The 6,711-nt window shown below is 36.7% G+C and overlaps 1 long non-coding RNA gene across 1 annotated transcript; it reads left to right on the top strand.

Annotated features, from left to right (window-relative positions):
* Positions 1-1,023: 1,023 nt before the first annotated feature.
* On the top strand, positions 1,024-2,153 carry LOC145074511 (uncharacterized). Its single transcript, XR_013691876.1, has 3 exons — positions 1,024-1,209; positions 1,788-1,916; positions 2,009-2,153. It is a non-coding gene; the product is annotated as an uncharacterized LOC145074511 (long non-coding RNA).
* Positions 2,154-6,711: the final 4,558 nt, after the last annotated feature.

Genomic DNA, 6,711 nt, shown 5'->3' with positions numbered 1-6,711 from the left:
TCGCGTGATTGCGTATGTGTCGAGGAAGCTAAAGCGTCATGAGACAAACTATCTGACGCATGAACTGGAGCTGGGGGCTATGGTTTTCGCCCTCAATATTTGGTGACACTACCTATATAGGGTTCGTTGTACCATTTACACGAACCACAAGAGCTTGAGGTACTTGATGGATCAGCCGAATTTGAACATGAGGCAGCTTCGTTGGTTGGATGTGGTGAAGGATTATGACTGCAAGATCCTTTATCACCCGAGGAAGGCCAATTTGGTGGTCGATGCTCTCTGGTCGTGAATCCGATTCAAGATATATACCTGAGGATGAAAATGATTACTCGGTTGTTCGAACGGATTCGGGAGGCTCAGGTCGAGGGTATGAAGGAGGAGCGTTGTAAGTGTGAGCGGATCATAGGTCATGTAGCTTCATTTGATTACGACAACCGAGGGTTGTTGGGCCTGCATCGAAGGGTTTGGGTTCCTTACTGGGGCGATGTACGCCAAGTTCTGATGGAGGAGGCTCATAAGTCGAGATTATTCATTCATCCCGAGGCGACAAAGATGTATCGGGATCTTTGCCCTGATTATTGGTGGCCCTGCATTAAGCGGGAAATATCTTGGAAGGGGTGTTCATGGTCTGGTTTGAAACCATGAAACTGGCCAAACCGGGCATCGGTTTGGGTTGGCGATTTGTATTTTTCTTTATCGTTTGGCTTGCGGTTTCAAACTTTTAAAACCGTAATGAACGGTTTGGCTTGCGGTTTCAAGTTTTTCAAACCGTATAAAAACTGGACCAGACCTTAGGATTTATACATATACAAATTAATATTTGTTATATGTAATTAATTTTACTTTTAATATATTATTTTTATTTGTAAATAATAAATGTTGAAAACCTACAGGAGACAAACTCAATGACAGACCAGCCCAATTCTTTTTTTTTTTTTTTTGTGAAGTGAGAAATATGAACGAAATATAAATGTGAAGCCCACTAAAGTCTTGTAAGTCATTTGCAACTTGTAACCTAACCCTAATTTACAATCGCATAGACGCATACTTTAAAGTCGGTGTTCATCAATTCATTGGTAGAGCCGCAGAGAACAGGATAAACAACTTAGAGTCGAAGAACGCAAACACGTCCGGCCCTCCATAGCTCCACTTACAGCTCCGTCGCAGGTCCGCTTAGGTGCTTACAAATCACGTCTTCTAATTGCTTCGGTTAGTCGCTTACAGCTCTGCTTTCTCTCTGATTTGGTATGTTCCGTTTAGTCGCTTACAACTCTTATAGACGAAAGTAACCTATCCCTGATTACTCATAACAGTAGTTGAATCAAGCAAGTATTCTTCATTTTCTTTAATGATTCTTAACACACGATTTCTTTAAATTTACAATCCTTGTGCTTGAACATTTGAACTAGATGTATCCATTATCTGAAATGGTTAACATTACATATTCACATAGATTCTTTTTCACACGGTGATTGGGTATAATCTTCAACAGTTGAACAAGACGAAACTACCCACACAGTTTTTGGCTCAGTCTTTTAAACATTTGTAATGATAAATTGATATCTTTAAAATGTTGTTGGGCTCTTTCATATCTTTCAGATGGCACAAATGATAAAATCCAAGCTGTCATTAAAGAAAATGCATGTCCCTGATTGTTACATGAGATGATATGCAAACTCAAGTAGCATTTCTTTTGGAATATTTTTTAAAGAAAGTTTTTGCATTTGTTTTTAGATTATAGAAAATTGACATTATATTTGTTGCTGACTTACATTTGTGTGTTGTAGTATATAATCAATCATCAAGCATTGCCTTGTCTTCTGAACTTGTTGACCAATAATCACAAAAAATGTATTAAGAAAGAAACTTGTTGGACTATATCAAACATCACCGCCGGCAATACGGAGTAGATTCGGGTAATGAATTATAAATTTTATCCAAAATTAACTCTTTAAGTATTAAACATTATTTTTTACTGATATATGTACTTTGTGATTTTTATAAACAGTCATTGAAGCAAATATCGTTGGAGGTATATAGCATTTTGGAAGTGAGCTTACTGATAATGTTTTTTGGACAAATTTGTGTGTATTAGTCTAACGTTTGATGTAATGGAACAATATTTGATGTTTTAATTTACTATTTTGGCTTAATATGTTTAATAGTATAGTTTTTTTTACGAAATTAGTCTAATGGAATCGACTAAAATGGGCCTAAATGGCCGAAACTGTGAAACCAAACCGGAGCCAACTGTTAGTAATGGTTTGGTTTGGTTCGGTTTTAAATTTCAACGGTTCGGATTCGGTTTTAGCTTGAAAAAAACCATTAGTAACGTTTTGGCTTCGGTTTAACCTAAAAACCAAAAAAACCGGACCATGAACACCCCTATAGCTTGGTATGTAGAGAGATGTTTGACTTGCAAGAAGATCAAGGCAGAGCACCATTGACCTCATGGCAAGATGCAGCCGTTGGAGATTCTCGTGTGGAAATAGAAAGACATCACCATGGATTTCATCTCAAAGCTTCCCAAGATTGCACGTGGAGTGGATTCTATTTGGGTCATCGTGGATCGTTTAACCAAGAGTGCACACTTCATCTCGATCTAGGAGAGTATATCGACTGAGAAGCTAGCCGAGATCTGTTGTTTTATGTACTATAACACTCTTATGGTGCACATACAACCCTAATGCTTTGGATCTAATTTTTATCTAGTTATACATGCAACAAAATTATCCAAAGCATGAAATCGATATAGCATACAAATTTGGTACATGAATCATCAACCTAGTTAGAAGAATACCTCTTATTTGTAGCTTGTAGTTGTTGGCCTTTCAAGAGCTTAGCATCTCAAGTGTGATGCCTCAAACAAGCCACAAACACCATGAACAAATAGAGATTTTGAGAGAGAGACTAGAACCACCAAAATTGGCTAGGGTTCTCTTAGAACCCTTGGGGGTAGTGAATATGGAGATAAGGGGATACTTTTATAGTCTGGAATTCCTAAGGTTTGAACTTGTAAACCCTAATTCATTCCTTGGGCCATTAATCCAATAATCCATATGATAAGCCTTATGGACTAACACTTCATGGACTCTCACATAAACTTTGTCCATCAATAATCAATCATGGATCATTAGCGCAAACTATATGTATTACTGATTTACTTAATCAGTCTCCTTAATTTAATAAATCTTTTTTGATCACTAAATTAATTTTTGACCAATATTAATTAAATAATATGATTTCTCAATTAACATATTATACTTATAATATATTAATAAATCAAAAACAACCTCTTTCTCAAATATCCATCATGTCAAATTGTGTAACGCCCGTAGATCAGGGCTAGTCAATTTAGAGACAATAGGCATCAAAAATGAATTTTTGATGAAAGATTATTTAGAATGAATAATCTTAATTAAATTATAGTATATATTACAAGGTTTCCGTGCATATAAAGAATGCCGAAATCTGAGTTATAACGAAGAAGTTATGACCTGTTGAAGTTTCGCGACAGAACCGGCACGACGCAGCGCGACGTAAATAGTGAATTTACGTTAGAGCGATATTTAGCCTTAGCAATCTAAACGAAAGTCGTAGAGTTCGTTAAACCATGAGCGTGCATAAAAAGAACATCTAAATCTGACTTCGTATGAGGAAGTTATGATTTTTCTAAGTTTCGACTTAGCAGTATGCAGCCCGAATACTCGATTTGACATCGAGCGGTTTTTAGCCGAAACAATCTAAACAAGAATCGAAGATATCATTAATAGTAGTAAAACGATAAAAAGATAGGCGAAAACGGACGTCAGATGAAGAAGTTATGAATTTATAAAGGAATTTTCCTGTCCCGGCCTACTAAAAATAAATAATAAAAATAAAGTCAAAATTAGCCGACGGAGTCTAAACGAAAGTTGTAGAGCGTAGTCTCACCTACACGGGGATATAAAAAACGTCGAAAACAGAGTTCGTATGAGGAAGATATAAATTTTTGAAGTTTATTAAATATTTTCAATATTGAATTTAAATATAAATTTTCGATATTATCCAAGTGGGCAGTCACCGGGCTTATCCAGGTTACGCCCAGCATAATGTGGGTTTCAGCCCCCTATAAAAGGAAGTCGAGTCTGCCTTATTCCTTTGCTCATTTCTCTTCTTTCTCTCGCGTTTTTGCATCGTTTTTCGTGCAAGAATTATCCCGAAGCCCCGGTATCATTCCCGAGCCCCGAAGCAAGTCCCGAGGCCCCAAAGATCCCGAGAAGTGCGATTCCCGAGCCGAAGCTCTACCCGCGAGGAGCCCGGTTTTTGTGAAGATCTTCCAGATCTACCGAAGAATACTACTTCTACAAGCCGTAGTGTTGTCTGATCATCTTCTAATCAAGTGAGTGTGTGGTTACTCTCTTCTAACACATAAGTACGAAGTATTTGCTACGAAATACATGCTATGTGTTTATATATTGTTGTTTATTTGAGATATTGGTGGAATGGATGAACTATATAGGTTTTAATGAGTTAAACTGTATATGTATTTTATATCTACAAATATGTTGGGTAGGACATGGGTAGATGAGATCCGTGAGTATAGATCAGATCAAGAGATTAATTTTAGATCTGTGAGTATGGATTAGACCAAGAGGTTAGTTGTAGATCCAGGAGTATGGATCAGGTAAAGAGATAAAACTTATTATTAGTCCGGGAGTATGCATACTTGGTGTGTGGCATAACTAATGTTTGGACAAACATAGTGTGCATACTTGGTGTATGGCATGACTACTTTTTGGATAAACATAGTGTGCATGCTTAGAGCATGGCATGACTAGTGTTTTGATTGAAGTATAAAGTTGATTAGTTGAAACAATATACAATGAATAATGTGTAATCAATATGGTGATAAATAAAAGGTGTTCTATTTATATTCATAAGCTCTGAGACCATATTTGATTCGATTATTCTTGTGTTTCACTTTGCATGTTTTGACTTACAGAATAACTAGGTCATTCTTTCCGAATGACTAAGTTATTCAAACCATCCACAATCGGTCATATGTTGGACATAGATATGAATCAAGATTGTCATTAAGTTGGCTAAGATGTTTGACACAGCAAGAGTTGCTACAACACTCATGAGTGCTCATAAGTTCTGAGTATTAGATTAAACCCACGCTCATTTGAATCGCTTCATGGATTTTATCACGAGTGATCATGAGACGATAATATCTTATATTCTTCAAACCTAGAGATATGAGTTGTTGACTGTGAGTTGGTCATGCATTAATTGCATGAAAACGCATTTGTAACTCGATGTTATAAAACATGCATTTGTGTATGATTCAACAAGTAGCAGGACAAGCATATGAGTCGAAGTTTATCCATTCCTTTTACCCTTGAAGGGATAAAAGTGATATATGTGGTCCCCTCGATGATTTAGTGATGACACCCCTAAAGTGCATGGCCAAACCTAGACTGATTTGATTTGTTCAATTAGTCGGTCGTCATAAATCGGAAATCAGGAAACAACAAATGGATAGAGATAATGATTATAATCCATGTCTCGGTCCATATGATATCTATAATGGAGGAATATATGATCACTTATCTAATGGACGCGTCATTGATTTGTTCAGAGTTCGACAACGGCTTTAAGAGCTACGATTGCTAGTCGTGTTATGAAGTCGTACTTGCAATAATAGTTTTAGACTTATCCAAGTGGGGGACTGTTGTGTTAGATGTCTAAGCCCATAAATATTATTGGTATGTACTTGACCAGAGAGTAGCATGGTCCATTTGGGTTGCATATCATCAGGACAATTTGTTAGGATGGACTTTTGAGAGAAGAGGATATATATTATTTATTAATATATTATAAGTTCTAATATGTTAATATGAAATCATATGTTTTAATTAGTGTTGATCAAGAATTAATTTGGAATTAATTTATTGATCAAAAGATACTAATTAAATCTATGGGGACTAATTATGGTAATTAGTTATATTTATATGTGGTGGGCTTATGATCCATGTTGGACCAAGTTTATGTATAGATACAAAAAGAGTTGAGCCATGTGAGCCATGGATCATAAAACCCATGGGTATGGGTTTGGGTTATACCCATGACTCTTAGTATTCAAAACATATAAATACATATATGATGACCTAAAATCGCCAACCTTAGAGTGTGTGTGCATGTTCTTGGACTTCATGAAGGTTTTAGAGTTCATGGAGATTCTCTCTCAAGTACTACCTTTGTCCTTGATGTGTTGTGATTCCACTTGAGGCTTCCACACTATTGGGGCTAAGATCTTAAGGCTAGATACATCAAGACTTCAATCTCCACCATAAGGTATGTTATCCTAACTAGATTCTTGTGAGGTATATGAAAAGTGTATGCTAGTCATAGGTTTAATACCTTGGAAACACCATTGCATGTATAATTAGTGAAAACATAGATCCAAGGTATTTAGGGTTGCATGAACACCTTAGGAGTGTTAGAATGCTCAAAACCCAACAGTGTACACTAGGCGTACTTGGGCGCACTTTAGTATGTTGGGCATACACATCGTATGCGGGGCATACGTTAAGGAAGTGCAAACCCTAAAATTTAGGGTTCAGTCCATATATAAACCCCATTATAGCCTCATGCCACATTTCTTCATCAGCCTCCCTCTGTGAAAAAACCACCCCAAGCAAACCCTAAGTGATAAGAGTGCATTTT

The sequence above is a fragment of the Lactuca serriola genome, chromosome 9 (assembly GCF_051521515.1).
Source record: "Lactuca serriola cultivar US96UC23 chromosome 9, Lser_US96UC23_V15, whole genome shotgun sequence".
NCBI lineage: Eukaryota > Viridiplantae > Streptophyta > Magnoliopsida > Asterales > Asteraceae > Lactuca > Lactuca serriola.
Note: the sequence above shows the minus strand (reverse complement) of the source record. Positions and strands in the feature narration are given on the sequence as shown.